The following is a 21377-nucleotide window of genomic DNA, read 5'->3' as shown; positions in this document are numbered from 1 at the left end:
TTTTAAGCTGTACCAGACGCAGTCTGGACGGGATTGCAGCCTCTTTCGGGGAGGCGAGTGCATCTCGCCAATCCGCCTCATCAATGTCCCCTACATCCTTTTCCCATGCCGCCTTTACTGTTCTGGTGGGATCAGGCCTATTGTTGATAATTTTCCTGTATGTCATCGAGATCGCATTTTTTTGAAGGTGGTCAGTCAGGAGCCTATCCTCTAACGGCGAGGACTCCTCTGGGGTCGTGCCCTGCGGCAGGGCAGACTGCAGGGCATGTCTAATCTGCATATAGCGGAAGCGCTCCGTCTCAGCGAGGCCATAGGTGGGCTGAAGTTGCACGAATGGAATTACCTGTCCCTTCTGCCACAAATCTCCTACTGACGAGATCCCAATGTAATATTTATTGTATTTACTGTCGGAGTTAACACCTAAATTTTACATTTTAGTCTAAAAGGGTTTCTCAGTGCCACCGGTTTTCCAACGCAGTTGGTGTCTGAAAGAAGTGAGAGGTGTTGGTCGCTTGGACCGCTGGGCATGGGCATGACACAGATGGTACGTTTAGTCCCTGTGTGTGATACAGGGTGCGATTTAGACATTTATGGAAAAAGATTTGAACCTGGGAGATTAGGTGTAACTTGTGTTTGGCCAAGAGGGGTCTGTAGTTCTTGGGTCATCCCTTTTTTCAGTGAACTAATGGTATTATCTTTGTACCAGAACCGATATTGACAGACTATCAGTCTCACTTAGTCCTGTGTACCGCGCAGAGCTTCACCTGGTCACAGGATAGCATGTGCTAGGAGCAAGCTAAGGAATTCCTTTTGACAAAGGCATAATTCTTTCTTATTAGTTTTGTAGATGTTGGTCGCTTGGACCGCTGGCCTAGATACAGATGGTACACTTAACTCCAGGGTGTGATACAGGGTGCGACTGCTGATGTGAGGCATATGTGTGATGTTGTGATTCTGTTAAATTACTGCAAACTGTCTTGTTGTCCTACTTATTGTATTTTTGTCGATGACCCAATGTTTCATACGAAGATGCTGCTATTTTTCACCAACTGTAATTGATGCCAAAGTCAATATCGTTCAGATACTGTTTATATTGACAAATTGCACTTTTCCTATGTTGCAACCTTCATAGGCATTGTTATTTGTGTTTAAGAAATGTTCATGCTGAATTGTTGATGCATCTGTCCATAGCACTGAGTTCGTACTTACATAATTAGAAGCAGTAGACCCCTGTGTATATTTTGCCGGTGATTTGGAGAGGCCCTAAAACAAAGAAGCTAAGGTATCTTGTCCTCTAAAGCTACTAAACTTATTTTGGAGGCACTATTAAAACAAATGCAAAACCAGTTCCCCACACAGACTAAAAAACGTAATAAGGTTTGCCAAGAATGGCATGTACACACAAAGACACGTACATTTACCTGGCCAAAGGAGGGAACCTTCAACACTAACATACTTGAACACATGAGAAAATGCATACAAACCAAATACACAAGTTAAAAAAAGAAAATAGAGAGGTATTATTAGAGCTATGTGCCATCTCTGAGGAGGCCCATATTGACAGTCATGCTCTACAGATAGCAAACAAGACGTAAAATCCTCCCCCACCGTATGCAGGTACCGAGGTGGTCTTGCTCGCTCTCCCTATATTAGGATACTCTAATCCCCGAGCCAGTTGAAGAATTCACTGGCCCCCCCACATCCCACTGAACAACATGCAGTTAGGCCAGCAGGCCCAAGCAGTCACAGAGCAACCCAAGTCCTGTGCAAGGGCTCCCAGAAGGCGGACCCCCTGTCTGCTATGCCCGACACATAAAACCACAGCAGCGCCGAGAACATGCACCTTCACTGATTTAAGTGAGCGCACTTGAGTGACAGGGAGGTTTGTAGCGCTTCTACACAGTGATACAGCTAGCGGGAGTGAGGAAGGGTGCTCAAGTTCCACAGGATTCGATGATGAGGGTTGAGATACAGGACTTGTCCAGTCAACCGCAGGATCTGATGCGCAAGGCAGAAAGGGCATATAACGGCATCCGCCTCATACTGTCAACCACTAGCCAACCAGAGGAAGAACCAGTAGTTATGGTACTTATGAAAAATATACCATACATCTTTGTTATAGACACAGAAGTGGCAAGGTCATGCCACATGGAAGGGATGGTTCCCTTATCAAAAGACATCAAGGTTATACAGGGATTCTAAGGTACGATGTCAAGGATCCCCTTCTCAAAGCCCCTCAAACGTAAGGTAGGAGTGATTCAAGTGATAGGACAGTTATTGTATTCCTCCTCATCTCCGAGTAATCTATAAGGACAGGACCTGCTAGCCAAACTAAGAATGACCATCCAGTTTACTGACTCTGGACCATGACCTGCTCTTTCCCAGGGACTCCCACCCTAGGATCCGCAGCACTGAAACACCCCCTCATCACAAGTATACCAGAACAGACACCACCTACCAACCAGACCACTTTTACTGAGGCAGTCGTGGCATACATGTGAGGAATCTTGGGTGTTGGTGATCTCATTCAGCAGTGGGCATGTTACGTGCAGCACCTCTTAGTTGAGACAGCTAAAAAGACAAAAACGTTTGCAACAAATAAGGAAGTTAAGGAGAAAGAGAAACACGGTTATGCTACACGTGAGTCCACTAGGTCTCTTGTGACACAGCAAAAAATTGGTGTAAGGCATGTGGGGGCAATGGTTGTAATGGCTAGATCCCATGATCCTTTTGAAATATCAAGCTCAGACAATGCCACCACAACGACACCTCTGCATGCCTGTGTGTGGCTAAGACGAGGTTGCCTGGTGAAATGGGGTGCATCTGTCCTGCCTAACAAGGACCCCTCTCAGCTGTCATGTACCTTAATGTTTAGCTATCATAAAGAATGCTGCCCAGAAGGAAGACATAAACCCACCATGAGAAAATGTCCCCACATTTCATAGGGAAAGCAAGGCTGAGTATGAGACGAGTGGCAGACACACACACACACCCTAGTCTGCAACCCACAAGGATGATCCCCAAACAAGATCAAGCACAGAGAGACACTGCTAAATTAGTCCAACACAAAATGAAAAAGACCACCCTTGAGGGGGACACATTGGCCATGAACCTATAAATAGCACCAGCCTTAAAAGGAGCTCCACAGCAAAACCCCAGAGGGTTTCAAGATTGCCATAGCGGCAGAGGCCAGGGAGGTTGGCAGCAACCAGAACTTAGGGGTTGTTACTATTGTCACAAGATGGGCCATCTGGCAGAGCACTATTGGTTAAAAGCATTCTATGTACAGATTTCTATGGGCCAGGGTCAGCCACCGTGAAATCCTAATCCACCAAACCAAGCCCAGGGAAATCTGAATACACTTTACATTCAGGCGCAGGGAGGCCAGTCACAGACTGCACCCCCACAACAGGGATCAGGTAGCTGGGCAAACACGAATCAACAGCAACTGCAGACAGGAAATTCAGCCCAACAGGGATTGAGGCCACAGTGTCGGCAGGGAGGAGTAACTGTCAGGGTAGGCAATGCCTTCACACAAACACAGAGTCAAAATGCGCAGTAATATGAAATCCCAGAGTAATATACCACCCGTTCACCCACATCCCTAGAATTAACTGTACTAAAGCCAAAAGAAAGGCCAATGAGACAATGATGGGAATTCAAACTTGTACTTGTATCTGGGGATTCAAGGCTGCTTTATGTGTTTTGCTGATTGGGTATCCTCACTACAGTCTGCCCGTAAGGGTGCCTGCGGGAGCTAGGGCCCCACTCTGCTGCAGACGAACCAGGGCGTGGTTGGCTGGCCAAGCCCCAGGGGGAGGGCATTCTGATGAGGGGGTGTGGTGGCTCCCAGACCACGTACTTAAAAAGTTGGTCTCCAGGTCGTTGCATCCATTGTCAAATGGGACAGGTTCCAGTTACTAAGCTGAAAGGTTCCCATTCTCCGGCATTCGGCTCGGGACCTATGTTTCCTGTATGGCGTGTAGTTCCAACAGCGCCCCAAAAACTAGAAGCCTCCGGCCAGATGGAGGCCACCTTTCAGTTTTAAAATGAAGCTGTTCTCAAGTGGCGGCATCCAGTATTCCTGTAGGCCTGGGATAGTGAAGATCTCACAACCTCCGCTGCACATGCACAAGAGTGAATATGTTACGATGCGCTGCATTGCGCCGGGTCAGTTGAGAGGTTAGTCAGGATAGCCAAATGTCCTGGAGTTGCAAAGCCGTCCAGGTCCAGTCATCACCCCTAAGCAAAGTTCAGCGAGAGTTCCTGGCTAAGGCCCCTGGTCATGGCCCTGGCTCCCCACAATCTTATGATCTCTATGATGTGTTCGGCTCTTTCCTTCGGGTTTTTGAATAGCCAAAGTCTGGTCGCCATGCAATACTCCTCCAAAATATGCAACAGGAGCATGCCCGCTCGTTGGAAGTCCCTAGTCACAAGCCAGGAACCACAGATCCAAACACAACTGACAAGACATGGTCAGAGGGAGAGTGGGGTGCCTGGGAGAGGGGAGGCCACAAAGTCCATCACAGTTCCAGGTGAGGCTAGAACACCGAATTCGCTCACCCCCATATCAGGCCCAGCATTTGACCAACATACCCGGCCTCACATAACAATCCGGAGAAAGCAGTAAACCCCGACCTCAGACACCATAAGATAGCAATCAGGGGTACATGGCAGCCATGGAATGACTTTCCGACCCCCTCTTCCTCATGATAAGCAAAATACCAGATTGCGTGAGATCTAGGGAAACACCCAAACCCAACAAAAGTTGCATAAAGTTAGCCCAAAAAGAGAAGCCTCTAGAGAAAGGGAAGAAGCAAGATATCTGATGCCACAAGGGAAGGGCATGTTGCATGCAGAGACACATGTTCTTGGGGCCCAGTGCAACCACCAAGAACATTTAACAGCAACATGCCCCGTCTTCATACAGTCCTGTGCACGTGCAGATTGAAAGTTACCTACACCAATGGCACCCCCAGGCACACAGTCTCAGGAAACTTGTGACACCCATAAAACCCTTGATAAAAATTATGGCTCCATTCCTATAGTCACCATATCACTCCATAAAACACCAATCCAAGCACAATGTTAAGTACAAAGACTTATAATATGGATTAATTTGCCTGATTACCCATAAGACACCTTTAGCTTTTAGCCATCTAAAAAGATACCTTTACTGGGGCCACCTTTGGAAGTTCCACCGAAAAGAGAAATTGGAGTAAATAGAGTGTGGAGAACACACCCTTGAGGGAAATAGAGGAACCTTGAGGAAATCATCATTAACAATAGTGCACATGCAATTTTTTCTGAATTAACATATGAACCAAAGCCTTATACAACAGGTCTGCAATCGAACCACCAAGTGCGCCACCTTTCAGCAGTCACGTCTTTCAGCAGCCACATCATCACCCCAACGCCAATCTGAAGTGTGTGAATCCAACTTACAAACTGCACAGTGAACTTTTTGATTGAACTCTTCAACAAAAACACCCAATAACCAGAGGACCACAGATTATTCTCCTTGATCAATAACAGAGACCTGCAATGTTCAATCACAAGTTATATATTTTTACACTTCTTTGCAACTGCTGTCTAGTATAGGTGCTGCCACAGCTCTTCGCTGCTATAGAGCCGCCTGGCCAAATTGAGTCTGTTCAGAGCGCTTGTGTAGGGATCTCTCCCATGTCACATATACTTACACCAACCCAAACACTAGCATTGCACATGCACTACATAGTGCCCTTTTGGTATCAGCACATGACCACTGTGGGCTCTGAGACATCCCCCAGGTTGTGTTACATCTGTTCTCTAATACCGCATACAGTAGGCACAGATAGACTTTACTTGTCCCAAGAGGTAGTCCTGGAAATGCCTTCTTTATACCTAAGCAGAATCAGGGCAAAAATCCAGTCCAACAAGATAGAACCACCCAGAGTAGTAGTGAATCTTACCCGAAACAAGACCAATCCAATAGCTCTATACCTTTTCACCAAGCATAGCGATATTCAAACTGAGCTAGACAGGATGTTCAGGAAGGGCAACATAGGGTAGGATATTGTTTGGCCTCGAGACTTCCCAGAGAAGAAATTCTTGGAGGTAACAAAACCCCCAACTCAATGCACAAACATATCTGCTCCTGCCTCCAGTTGTGGTCCAAGGGTGACCCTTAGAGTATACGGGGCAGTCTTCTTTAATAACAAGAGGACATGGAGTTCCAGTGCAGTGCCATCCAGCTCGATGATACGAAAGGAAACGGGTTTCATAGGGGAGGATTGAACAAAAGCATAGACACGCCATGTCAGGAAATCTGAGATACCAAGGTGGGTAGATGCACTTGGCTAGAAGAGAAGGCGCAGCCGCTAATTGTACAGAAACTTACACTGTATGTCTTATGTTTCACAGGTAAAGGAACGCTTACTCTGGTCAAGAATAAAAAATATGGCGCAGTCCTGCACATTCCGGATATGCAATGGGACAGCTCTGTGCTGATGGATATGTACTGGCAGTGTGGCTAGTTTGCCTCGAAAACCCTAGAAGCTGCAGACTTTTCTCTCTCATCGCAATACACACCCCTACACTAGTTATTCCCAGAGAAGAAATATTGGATTTGACCATCAACTGCTAAAGGAGAAGATGACCTTGCTGCATCATGTTCATGAAAAAAGAACTGCAGATTATTTTGGCTGGACTCAGTACAAAGACATTCCAGAAGAATTTAGACTGTTCTTGCACTCACAAATATTGCCGGGAGGGTCCATACCCTTCTTCGATGTACACATACAAGCCAAAGCCCACTGGCTTCAAATCACCAGATGGGAAATTCTTAAAATGATTAAAATGATGAATAGCCCTGAGCTCTGCTTTAATTCGGTCAAGGAAGAACTGAGAGCAATCCACCTCATGGTGATGCAGCATTGGTGTGTGTTAGACTTAATGACCGTGCTAGAGGGAGGGGTGTGTGCCAAGATTGTTGTGTCCTGTTGCACGTTTATGCCAGGGAATGCCCTGGATAATGGGACATTGATTCTTGCCATCCAAGCCCTGCACCATTTATAAAGAGACATGCGTGAGGAGGGAGGTGCCCCAATGCATTAGTGGTTCCCCAATTGGTTTTCCTGGCTCCCCCAGTGGCTTTCCGGATTGTGCACATCACTGCTACCTGTTTTTTATTGTGTTCTCATTTGTGTGTAGCTCCAAGCAATTGGGGATTTCTTGCTGCAAAAATGCAGTCCTCAAATTGGGTACAATGCAAGTAACTAGGAAAATAATAATTGTCAAACCCAAAGAACAACCCCCAATAAACCATCATGAAGTATGGGTTAGATAATGTAGTGCACAATTCAACTAGAAGGGGTGTTAATATTTAATAAGTCAATGTCAATATGAATAACGATACATTCATGTATAAAAACAAAATTCCATCTTTATTGAAAAATTAACTAATTATGAACTCCACGTCAACCCGGACTCAGAGATACATATATCGACAGGCCCTGAGACCCCGGCCTGAGGTCACTGATTGACAGATCACAGATGTGGTGGCACATAGCCAGCAGACAAACGCACGAAGAAGAATTCCTAGACCAATCCCACAGATAGGCGCATCGGCACCACAATGTTCCAGGGAGATTGGCAACAATAAAGCATACATGGCCAGAGGGGTGCCGGCATTCCCAAAACACGATTTGATTCGATTCGATTCATAAACTTTATTAGATTCAAAATAATAGAATCACAAAAGAATACAGACCTTAAATTGAAAGCATATTTGACATCAATAGGTCAGAATAATTCATGCTACAATTTATACATAGAAATCTAAAATAAAGATAAAATTTCCAATAGGAACTTATACAGATATTACATATCTTTTAACGATTAATCACACCCTGTACCAAAGAAAGAAGGTATTAACCATACTAACAATGCCGTTTCCTAACTTGTAATGACAGTCGTATGAAACTTAACATGGCGCAACATACTTCAGGTGATGATAACGATAACAAATAGTCATAAGCCTCTTTATAGTTACATGGTCGCTGACTTTTTAGGATAGGCTTAATAAACCTACTTCTTGGTTCCTTGTAAAGAGAACAAAAAAGGACAAGATGAATGGTATTTTGGCTGGTTTTGCTATCACAAGGACAAGGGGGCAGCCTCTCACACCAACCCCCTTGTTTTGGAAAGGCAAAAAGAAAGTGGAGTGTGTTTAATCTAAACCTTGTCAGATAAAAGCGCCATTGCACATGAGTGGTAAATGTTAAATAAAATTGGACCTTCAAATTACCCAAACAGTTTGTTTGCTGATCTGAATGTGACATACTTAAGCTATGACGATAACTTTTTTTAATTAAAGATTTTATATCCCCCTGCATATTTTCGGGATTGTCATACAAATGGCCCAAACCAATTCTATGCAGAGTTTCACTAACATATGAAAGCCATGGGATCTTCATCGCATGTTCAAGATTTCTACAGTCCTGGAGGATATCTGTGGAGAGCTGATGGTCTTCTGATAACCACACTTTACCCCATAACAGTAAAGGGGAAATGCGGAGGATATCAGTCACATATTCCATACCCATCTCAGTGTGGCAAAAGCTATTGGATGAACCTGGTGGAATTGATAATAAACGCTTTAAAAATGTATTTTCCATGACCTGGATCATGGCTGGGCTTTCTATCCCCCAAACCCCTGCCCCATAAGTGGCCACAGATATGCATTTTGCTCTATACAGGGTTTTTAGGTGTGGGACTGGTTTTTGTCCTAATTTACTGCAAAAGCGAAAAAGACCCTCTATAGATCGGCTAGTACATTGTACACGCGCCTTCATCAAAGGGACCCAGCTCAGTTCGTTGTTGAATAGATTTCCCAAGTAATTAAAATTATCAACTTTGTCAATGGTAGAATTAATTACCATGAACTTATGGGTTTTTGTCCCTTTGGGACCACAGACCATTGCAAAAGATTTTGCAAAGTTTACCTTTAGGTCCAGGTCCAGCATAAATTTGTTAAATGCATCCAAACAGGTCTGCATACTATTAGCTGTAAGAGTCATTAATACCGTATCGTCGGCATAAGATAACATAGGTATCTTCTTGCCGTTTACTTTTGGGAAATCAGAGCAATGTTCCAACAAAAGTTTTTCCAGGCCATTAGTATATACTAAGAACAAAAAAGGCGCTAAAATACAGCCTTGCCGCACACCCTCGGAGGAGGGGATAGATTTATTTTTTTTCCCCCTGGCCCAAATCTTATGGACACATTTGTAGCAGCGTGTAATCTGCGGAGCAGGGTAACCAGGGGTTCTTCAAAGCCCATGCCCTCCATCATCTGCCATAGTTTATTTCTGCAAACAGTGTCAAAGGCGCTGGATAAGTCCATGAAGGCCAGGTGGATAGAAGAACCCCTGGCCTTCATGTACTTACCCATAATAAGTGCCAAATTTAAACACTGTTCAGTCGTTCCCTTTCCTCTCCTAAACCCATATTGGGAATTTACAATTAGGCCCACGGAGTCTTCCCACGTCTCCAATCTGGCCAAAATTATCCTCCCCAATAGCTTACAGGATGCATCAATTAATGATATAGGGCGATAACAGCGTGGATCGCACCTATCACCCTTCTTGAAAATTGGCACCACCACTGCCTCCTTCCAGGATAGGGGAATGCGACCGACAATTGCTGCTTTGAATACATTCAATAGCAATGGGGCCCATAAAGCAGTATTATGTTTAAAAAAGTCCAACGGCACCGCATCTGGGCCAGGGGCTTTTAGTGGGACACCTTTCCTCAAAGCCGCTTCCACTTCCAGGAGTGTAAGCGAAGAATTAAGCAGGGAAGCTGTAACCGGGAAGTCCACATCCTTTATTTCATCCTGCAGACCCATAAGGGGTACAGACTTAGGATTAAAAAATTTCCCATAATGGGCTTCCCATGTCTCGCCCGTTATCCTCATCACCATATTATCCTTGCCATCACTAGAAAGGAAAGGACGATTTATCACTTCCCAGAAAAGCCTACTATCTTTCAAATCTGAGGCTTTCTCTAGGTCATCCCAAGCTAACTTTTTTAAATCTAGCTTCCGTTTGTTAATTGCCTCTTTATAGGTGCTTCTCGCAGTTCTTACCAGCTCCTTATTCCTTGGTTTTTGTTGCAAGGCCCTTTTTAATAATTTTTGAGCTGCGGAACAAACAGCGTCAAACCATTTAAAGCCCTTGGGCTGTTTATTAACCATTGGCTTTTTAAGATGCTCTGCCACTTTCCCACACAAAATTTCAAAATTCCTGATTATGTTTTCAGGGTCTGTGATTGGTGATAAACAGAACTTAATTTCAGAACTATTGGCACTTAAGACCTCTACCTCCAACCCAATTGCATCTACTTTCTCCCACTTCAAAGTAACACCTTTGTTCCTATTATATGTTATTTGTTGGTCCCGGATTGGATGTTTTGTAATAACAGGAGGGCACAAAGTTAAACTTAGAGGATTATGATCGCTCGCCGGATTTACATGTGTCTCAAATTTATCCATATAATGTAAATGGCTACTAGATACAATAGCGAAATCAATAATACTCATGGAGCCTCCAGTACCCTGGAAAGTTGGTATAGGAAGTGAATTTGGGGCAACCCATGATTCCATTATGCATAGGTCATTGGTGACAATAATATTGTTTAACGCGTCACCCTGAGGTGTATGCTTAAAGTGTTGCCTAGGATTATCATTTAGATCTACCAAGCCACAAACATTTGACCCACCAAATTTACACAAGGAGCAATTAAAATCACCAACCCATAAGATAAATAATGAAGGTAAATTATTACGCGCCTTGGATATATCCTCCTGCAAATTCACAATTACAGCTGTCTCATAATTGTCAAAGACTTTGTAATACCAGTTGATCAACAACAGGGGCAGGGGAAACAGGGATTGTAACAAAAGTAATTGATACCAGGGGGTATCCACTATCTTAGATGTTGTTAAATTAATCCATTTAAGAGAAATGGCGGTCATAATACCACCTTTTGCCCTGCCTGCCTGAGATGGCACAGCTAATACATTAAATGATTGGAATCCATCAAGATCCTGGTCAGTTCTACTCCATGTCTCCTGGAGACACACGATATCATGGCTTCCTACATAATTCAAACAAAAGAAAGTGCCGGACAGTCTGAATGAATACAAACAAATGCACACCTAGTATAATTAATTGCTAGGCGGACAAACCATTTGTGATTGATCACTTGTATTTTTATGAAAAAGTTTTTTTGAAACGTTTTTTTGGCATCAAGGGATGCACACCACATTCACAGAAGTACACAAATGCATTGAAACCAAAAACAATACATAAAATTACAATGTACACATATAACAATTGTGATTACAAAAAACAACTGTGCTATGCCTCAAAATATAACGTTGTGCTGAGGCACCAATCCTGAATACAAAATGAACAAGTGGACAGAAAAATAAAATACTAGCCTACTTGTTTCCACCACCACTAGATACGTATTAATTTTGACATGTGGTACAACGGAATAGGAACACACAAAACTAAGCGGAAGTGTAGAATTTGTGCGAATTATGTTCCTATTGTGCCCTGGTATTTGCAGTATCTGGGTGGAGTAGGACGCCGACGCGTTTCGAACCCATTGAATAAGTTGAGGGTTCTCCTCAGGACAAGGATTGGGGGGTCGTTGTTGCTGTGAATTTAAAAAGATTGGTATCAATACGATGTTGACTACCACCTCACTGAAACTGAAGCACTGTACATAAACATATGAGTACCTTGTACTGGAATGTCAGGATACTCCCTGTGGGTATTCCCTGTGGGTAAGATGATATAAACCCTAATTAGTCACTTTGCCATATACAACACGTGGGCCTCCAAATGATCAAGGGAAGGAAGACACGTACCTTGATGGGTACAACACTAAAAAGTGTATGGGGTGCCGATGTGCATAAAATCAAAGATTACGAGGATTATGCCTGGGAAGATAAACAACACTATGTATTAGTAACCAAACTCCAAGCGCCCTGGTTTGGTTTCGCACATGTAGCTAACACTGCCACAAAGATAAAAGGGGCTCCTACCTTGTTGGGTAGACGTTCGTGACTGTGCACGAACTCGAGCGGCAGCCGCCGCTGCAGTTCAGAAACTGTGGGGACAAAGGGAAGCGGTGATCAGTAAAGGGCCGGGAAGGCTTTCACTGGCTCTCTATTAGAAACACCGAGATAGAGCGGGACTTACATTTTTGACGATTCAATCGGTCTGCACGTCGGACACACAAGCTGCAAGGAACTGGCAACGCGAGTGAGTTGGGGGCGTGTCCCGATCTTTTAAACGCGTAATGCATTAGCAAAGGTCCGATGGGATATGTAGTCCGCTGTAACGCAAGTGAGTAGAGGGCGTGTCCCAATGTTTTAACGCGTGAGGCGTTAGTGATGGTCTGGTTAAACATGTGGTCCGCTGTAACCCTGACACCCACGAGTGCAATTGTGAAGCTAAGAAGGACATGATTCTAAAAGAGGGCAGCTGGAGCATTGTTGTGTGAACTAAATTGTCACTCCAAGGAGTCATGTATTTATGGCAATCCGACCCTTATATGATCATAATAGGGGAGGCGGGGGTGACGGGTACATCAATACGTTTAGGAGTGAGGATATTTATAGACACATGAGCGACAGGCAGCAAAAGCAGACAACGGCTGCAGGCAGGCTATCTAGAGATTACTCAGTTCATTAAGATCATTCAGTCCCACCATAGCATTGTTGAATCTCAAGATGAGGTAGGCCTCTTTCTGAGCAAGGCGGACATCGGGGTCCCCTCCAGCTCCCGGAGTATTCTTGATGTTTGCTAGGATAGTCCACTTCAGGTCATTGGATGAGTGTTCTTTTCGCAGAAAGTGGGATACCAGGGGCGCAGTTAAAACTTTATTGTTTATCCTAGATCTGTGCTGGATGATGCGTTGGCGCACCTCCTGGGTTGTTTTGCCAATGTAGACCTTTCCACAGGGGCACATTATAGCATATACTGCGTACTTGGTCTTGCAGTTCGTGAAATTATTATGGCGCCAGAATTTTTGACCGTCCGTGAAGAGGGTTCCTTCTGTCGTCAGGTTGCACACTGAGCAAGTGCCACATTTGCGGTGACCCATGACCGGGCCCATGTTGAAGAGGGTACCTTGTGATTCTTTTTTTGTGACACCTCTTGTGGACGAGATCTGTTGGCCAATGCTTCTGTTTTTTTTTAGAGCAAACAGAGGTTTGCCGATGTGGGGTAGAATTTCTTCAATCAAGTGCCAGTTACTGCGAATTATTTTCTGTACCGGGTTGGTGTGGGGACCAAAGGTAGAGACGCAGACCATTCGCTCAACGGTAGATTTTTCTCTTTTTTGTAGGAGATGTTCCCGTGGGGTCCATCTTGCTCTCTTCATTGACTGTTTTAGAAGTTTTGCTGGATAGCCTCGTGCCCTCAGCTTGTTCGTCAGGGCCTCCCCATGGGTGGTGAAGTCTTCTGTTCTCGAACAATTCCGTCTTACCCGAAGGTATTGGCCATACGGGAGGTTGTTCTTCAGGCTTTTAGGGTGGAAACTCGCGTAATGTAACGCATTATTCCTGTCTGTTTTCTTCTGAAAGAGTGTGGACTTCAGGCCCTCTGGTGTAGATTTTATCTCCACGTCCAGGAACGGCATGGATCTGCAGTCGTATGCCAGACTGAATTTTATGTCTGGACTGCGGTTGTTCAGCCACTGGTGGAACTCCTCAAGGGACTCAGGTGTGCCGTTCCAGATGCACCAAACGTCATCTATATACCTGAGCCACTGCCCAATATGTGCTGCATACGGATTGTTGTTATAGACAAATCTGTCCTCGTATTGTGCCATGTATAGTATGGCCATTTCTGGGGCGAAGGGACACCCCATCGCCGATCCCTTTATCTGCAGGAACATCTCGTCCTCGAAGATGAAGAAATTCTTTTTTAGGGCTAGGGACGCCAGATTGACGATGAGTTCAGTGGGCACTCTGTGTGGGCGTGGTCTTGAGTTGAGATACAGTTCTATCACATCAACTCCATCCTGCTGCGGGATTTGGGTGTATAGAGAGGACACGTCCATTGTGACTAGGAGTTGGGTGTTTGGATCAAACTCAACTCCCTCAACTTTAGTCAGGAAATCCATGGTATCTCGAAGGAAGGATGGTACTTTGATGGTGAACTCCTTCAGGAAAACATCCACAAACTTCGAAATTGGTTCCAACACCGAGTCACAACCCGATACTATCGGGCGGCCTGGTGGGGTACTTGGATCTTTGTGCACCTTTGGAAGGAAGTACAAATGGGGGGTGCGTGGAAAACGTTTGACAAGATACTCAGCTTCCTTGGGGCCAATAATTCCGTTGTCTCTCGCATCTTTGACAATCCGTGAGATTTCATAGGTGATCTCAGCTGTAGGGTCCTGTGTAATGAGGCGGTACCAGTCGGTGTTATACACGTGTTTCCTTCCTTCGGTTTTGTAGAGGTCTTTAGACCAGAGGACAACCGCACCTCCCTTGTCTGCTGGTCTGATCACGGCTTCTTGCTGGTTCTTCAAGGATGTTATGGCCTGTCTTTGATCTTTGGTAAGATTGTTGGGTACGAATCTTCTTTTCTTTTCCAGCTCATTCAAAGAAGATAACACTTTCTGCTCGAAGGTAATGATATTCTTTGCCATGTTGTTATTCGGCGGACAAAAGAAAGATTTGTTTCTAAGACCTGATACCTCAGTTTGTGGTTCGTATGTCGAGTCTTTGAAGAACCATCTGAGGCGAATTTTACGAAAGAATTCGATCACCTCTAATTTGACTTTAGTGAAGTCGATATGTGTGCCAGGTACAAATGAAAGTCCCAATTGCAGTAATTCCTCTTCTGCCTTGGTCAGGACTTTATTGGAGATGTTAATGATGGAGGAGTCTTCTAGGACTTGTAATTCCGTTTGCGCGTTGACATTTCCCATTGTGGTTGTTTGAATTTGGTCCGCTGTTGCGGTTGGCCCTGTCCTAAAAAAGGCCTCTTCTGTTGACCCCTATTCGATGATCCTTCGCCTGGGTCGGATTCCGCAGACGAGTCGGAGGATGAGGTTTCGGAAAACATTAGAAATCTCTTTTTTGATCTTCTTTGGTACGTGTTGAGATATCTGGTTGACTCAGAACGGGTATAGAAGTCCTCCTTCAAGTATGGGTACACGGTCTCTAGATTGAACGCCTTTTTATCTTTCTCAAACTTCGTTGTTTTGAAGTTTATTGTATTGTCCTTGAATGTTGTAATCTCCTTTTCTATCTTTTCTAGAAGGAGTTTTGCCTCTGACTCTGTATGGTTATCTCTGATATTCTGGAGCTGCTCTTCGATCTCCTCGATTTCTTTTTTACAAATTCTGTGGGCTGTTTCAATGGTGTGGACCATAAGGTCTCTGCTGCATTTCGTGCTGATGCAGCTGAAGCCTTTCTTGTAAACTGGATCGTCGGTGAAGAGGACAGGAACGTTCTTAATCTGTAGCCCCCACGGTATTGTACCAGCTCTTAAATTGGCCAACAAGAACTGGCCATGAAGTTCTGTTCTGATGTGCTTTTTTTGAAGTCTCAGAAGCTTGTCTGCCACGTTTTGCTGCTTAGCCGTGCCGCTCAATGTGAATGAAGTGAACAGTGTGGAGTCAGCAAGGAGTTTCTCAATGTGTTCCTCACTAAATGAGAGTGTGTCCTTCTCTGCCATTTGTTTTCCTAAACGGAATACAATTAATGTTTTGTTTGTGTGAAGTAAAGCGACTTGAAGCCTTACGGGTAGTGACCCGTTCAAAGACGCAGGGAAGAGGGAAAGGCTGGGTCCTGTCTCTGACCGGCTTGGACCACTCTTATAAACCAAACAAAAGAAAGTGCCGGACAGTCTGAATGAATACAAACAAATGCACACCTAGTATAATTAATTGCTAGGCGGACAAACCATTTGTGATTGATCACTTGTATTTTTATGAAAAAGTTTTTTTGAAACGTTTTTTTGGCATCAAGGGATGCACACCACATTCACAGAAGTACACAAATGCATTGAAACCAAAAACAATACATAAAATTACAATGTACACATATAACAATTGTGATTACAAAAAACAACTGTGCTATGCCTCAAAATATAACGTTGTGCTGAGGCACCAATCCTGAATACAAAATGAACAAGTGGACAGAAAAATAAAATACTAGCCTACTTGTTTCCACCACCACTAGATACGTATTAATTTTGACATGTGGTACAACGGAATAGGAACACACAAAACTAAGCGGAAGTGTAGAATTTGTGCGAATTATGTTCCTATTGTGCCCTGGTATTTGCAGTATCTGGGTGGAGTAGGACGCCGACGCGTTTGCACAAAGATCCAAGTACCCCACCAGGCCGCCCGATAGTATCGGGTTGTGACTCGGTGTTGGAACCAATTTCGAAGTTTGTGGATGTTTTCCTGAAGGAGTTCACCATCAAAGTACCATCCTTCCTTCGAGATACCATGGATTTCCTGACTAAAGTTGAGGGAGTTGAGTTCGATCCAAACACCCAACTCCTAGTCACAATGGACGTGTCCTCTCTATACACCCAAATCCCGCAGCAGGATGGAGTTGATGTGATAGAACTGTATCTCAACTCAAGACCACGCCCACACAGAGTGCCCACTGAACTCATCGTCAATCTGGCGTCCCTAGCCCTAAAAAAGAATTTCTTCATCTTCGAGGACGAGATGTTCCTGCAGATAAAGGGATCGGCGATGGGGTGTCCCTTCGCCCCAGAAATGGCCATACTATACATGGCACAATACGAGGACAGATTTGTCTATAACAACAATCCGTATGCAGCACATATTGGGCAGTGGCTCAGGTATATAGATGACGTTTGGTGCATCTGGAACGGCACACCTGAGTCCCTTGAGGAGTTCCACCAGTGGCTGAACAACCGCAGTCCAGACATAAAATTCAGTCTGGCATACGACTGCAGATCCATGCCGTTCCTGGACGTGGAGATAAAATCTACACCAGAGGGCCTGAAGTCCACACTCTTTCAGAAGAAAACAGACAGGAATAATGCGTTACATTACGCGAGTTTCCACCCTAAAAGCCTGAAGAACAACCTCCCGTATGGCCAATACCTTCGGGTAAGACGGAATTGTTCGAGAACAGAAGACTTCACCACCCATGGGGAGGCCCTGACGAACAAGCTGAGGGCACGAGGCTATCCAGCAAAACTTCTAAAACAGTCAATGAAGAGAGCAAGATGGACCCCACGGGAACATCTCCTACAAAAAAGAGAAAAATCTACCGTTGAGCGAATGGTCTGCGTCTCTACCTTTGGTCCCCACACCAACCCGGTACAGAAAATAATTCGCAGTAACTGGCACTTGATTGAAGAAATTCTACCCCACATCGGCAAACCTCTGTTTGCTCTAAAAAAAAACAGAAGCATTGGCCAACAGATCTCGTCCACAAGAGGTGTCACAAAAAAAGAATCACAAGGTACCCTCTTCAACATGGGCCCGGTCATGGGTCACCGCAAATGTGGCACTTGCTCAGTGTGCAACCTGACGACAGAAGGAACCCTCTTCACGGACGGTCAAAAATTCTGGCGCCATAATAATTTCACGAACTGCAAGACCAAGTACGCAGTATATGCTATAATGTGCCCCTGTGGAAAGGTCTACATTGGCAAAACAACCCAGGAGGTGCGCCAACGCATCATCCAGCACAGATCTAGGATAAACAATAAAGTTTTAACTGCGCCCCTGGTATCCCACTTTCTGCGAAAAGAACACTCATCCAATGACCTGAAGTGGACTATCCTAGCAAACATCAAGAATACTCCGGGAGCTGGAGGGGACCCCGATGTCCGCCTTGCTCAGAAAGAGGCCTACCTCATCTTGAGATTCAACACTGCTATGGTGGGACTGAATGATCTTAATGAACTGAGTAATCTCTAGATAGCCTGCCTGCAGCCGTTGTCTGCTTTTGCTGCCTGTCGCTCATGTGTCTATAAATATCCTCACTCCTAAACGTATTGATGTACCCGTCACCCCCGCCTCCCCTATTATGATCATATAAGGGTCGGATTGCCATAAATACATGACTCCTTGGAGTGACAATTTAGTTCACACAACAATGCTCCAGCTGCCCTCTTTTAGAATCATGTCCTTCTTAGCTTCACAATTGCACTCGTGGGTGTCAGGGTTACAGCGGACCACATGTTTAACCAGACCATCACTAACGCCTCACGCGTTAAAACATTGGGACACGCCCTCTACTCACTTGCGTTACAGCGGACTACATGTCCCATCGGACCTTTGCTAATGCATTACGCGTTTAAAAGTTCGGGACACACCCCCAACTCACTCGCGTTGCCAGTTCCTTGCAGCTTGTGTGTCCGACGTGCAGACCGATTGAATCGTCAAAAATGTAAGTCCCGCTCTATCTCGGTGTTTCTAATAGAGAGCCAGTGAAAGCCTTCCCGGCCCTTTACTGATCACCGCTTCCCTTTGTCCCCACAGTTTCTGAACTGCAGCGGCGGCTGCCGCTCGAGTTCGTGCACAGTCACGAACGTCTACCCAACAAGGTAGGAGCCCCTTTTATCTTTGTGGCAGTGTTAGCTACATGTGCGAAACCAAACCAGGGCGCTTGGAGTTTGGTTACTAATACATAGTGTTGTTTATCTTCCCAGGCATAATCCTCGTAATCTTTGATTTTATGCACATCGGCACCCCATACACTTTTTAGTGTTGTACCCATCAAGGTATGTGTCTTCCTTCCCTTGATCATTTGGAGGCCCACGTGTTGTATATGGCAAAGTGACTAATTAGGGTTTATATCATCTTACCCACAGGGAATACCCACAGGGAGTATCCTGACATTCCAGTACAAGGTACTCATATGTTTATGTACAGTGCTTCAGTTTCAGTGAGGTGGTAGTCAACATCGTATTGATACCAATCTTTTTAAATTCACAGCAACAACGACCCCCCAATCCTTGTCCTGAGGAGAACCCTCAACTTATTCAATGGGTTCAAAACGCGTCGGCGTCCTACTCCACCCAGATACTGCAAATACCAGGGCACAATAGGAACATAATTCGCACAAATTCTACACTTCCGCTTAGTTTTGTGTGTTCCTATTCCGTTGTACCACATGTCAAAATTAATACGTATCTAGTGGTGGTGGAAACAAGTAGGCTAGTATTTTATTTTTCTGTCCACTTGTTCATTTTGTATTCAGGATTGGTGCCTCAGCACAACGTTATATTTTGAGGCATAGCACAGTTGTTTTTTGTAATCACAATTGGTATATGTGTACATTGTAATTTTATGTATTGTTTTTGGTTTCAATGCATTTGTGTACTTCTGTGAATGTGGTGTGCATCCCTTGATAAATAACTGTGGGTCTAACGGTAAACTCAAAACATGCTAAGTGTGGCTGGCTATGTGTCTGCTACTCCTCTTGAGATAGAAGACAGACTGGACAGTTAACCACTGTGAAAAAATGTCCATCAGTTACGCGATTGTGGGCGCCCAGTACATCATATGGTCTACTCCACAGTAGTATAACCACCACTCTATCACCATAGATCAATATTGGAGATAAGGAGTGATGGGTGGATGTCTGGTAGATTGAGTTATCGTAACTGTGAGCAGTGCACAAAAATAAGAGTGTGAAAAATGATAAGTGTAAGATTGGATGGTGCATACAATTATTTTTTATTCTGGAGTCATGCACCTCCAAGGTTAAAAATGACGTGCAAGTAAGTCAGGTGGTTCAAACAAATACCTTCTGACTGGGCTATCTGGTCGACATGTTTCTGCGGTTACTGGTCAAGTGTTACCATCCGCTTCCTCAGGACCCATAAACTTAATTGCTACTGCTGAATCAGTGATAAGTGAAAAAAGGACATTCTATAAACATAAAAAGTGTCACCTGTACACTTCCATTTTTCTCCTTAATTTATAAGGGAAAACGCCTCACCTCACCTGGCAAACAGCTCAGGAAAATGAAGCACCGCTCTCTCCGTCGGTACTTCAGACAGCCGGCCGGGCTGTTTGGGGACTGTCCAGTCTGTCTTCTATCTCAAGAGGAGTAGCAGACACATAGCCAGCCACACTTAGCATGTTTTGAGTTTACCGTTAGACCCACAGTTATTTGTCGTTTTTCTGAATGCTTGTGTGGGGGATATAACTGTGCCCTGGTCTTAAAACACACCCCTTGAACCCCAGAATAATTGTTAGTTGATTGTAGTGCATCCCTTGATGCCAAAAAAACGTTTCAAAAAAACTTTTTCATAAAAATACAAGTGATCAATCACAAATGGTTTGTCCGCCTAGCAATTAATTATACTAGGTGTGCATTTGTTTGTATTCATTCAGACTGTCCGGCACTTTCTTTTGTTTGGTTTATAAGAGTGGTCCAAGCCGGTCAGAGACAGGACCCAGCCTTTCCCTCTTCCCTGTTCCTACATAATTCAGCCATGCATCATCTTGTAACCTCCTAGAGAGACCTGCAATGTTCCATGAAATGAGGCGAAGCTCCGTTTCCCCCGGCGTGTCACCTAATGGATCTATATGCGTAGCCTCAGCCAACCCAAGGACAGGCAAGTCTAACACACAATTTGCAATGTCACAAACCTCTATTTCAGCAAGATTTTCAAACGACACCATACAAGTTGATGCCACCTCTTTAATATCACCCCTCGATCTGTCACTCTTATGTTCCACTAAAAAACTATCCATTTCACCACACAGTTTAGTGCACTTTTGGCTAGTTGGTAGTCAGTCTATCCCCTCCAACCCCATCAATGGTTCAAAACGTTTTTTTAGAGGAATATTATTGGTGTCCACCCAAGATATTCCTCACCCTGGAATCTCATTCTAGGATAATTTTGGGGTGGATGGGAGAGAACATGCTTTAGATTGGGGTAAAAATATTATAAACCTATACATTGTATGTCCCCCAATCTACCAAACCTTGGTGCATGACAAATAAAATCCTTAACCCAATAATCCCTAAAATTTATGAGGATGCAGTCTCCCTCCAGGTCTTTGTCACTTGGGCCCACCCAAGGAACCCTTCTAACGTTTAAAATTTCTGTCCTAGAGGCAGGGGGAAGCGGTCTGTTTTTATTAAGCCAAAAAATTACCTTATTTCTAAGGTCCCTATTTGATTCCAGTTGGTTGGCGCTGACCCCTGGTACTCCTGTCAATATAGCTGTAAAATGGGCAGAGTCTGGGGGTAGATTTACACAAACCGCCGTTTTTACTGGAGCTTTTACACCCTAGTTTTTAGGACCCTGTTGTGGTATAACTTTAGGCCTAGTAATAGCCGCCTACTT

This window comes from Lissotriton helveticus, chromosome 8 (assembly GCF_964261635.1).
Source record: "Lissotriton helveticus chromosome 8, aLisHel1.1, whole genome shotgun sequence".
In the NCBI taxonomy this organism is placed as follows: Eukaryota; Metazoa; Chordata; class Amphibia; order Caudata; family Salamandridae; genus Lissotriton; species Lissotriton helveticus.
This window is presented reverse-complemented; position numbering follows the sequence as displayed.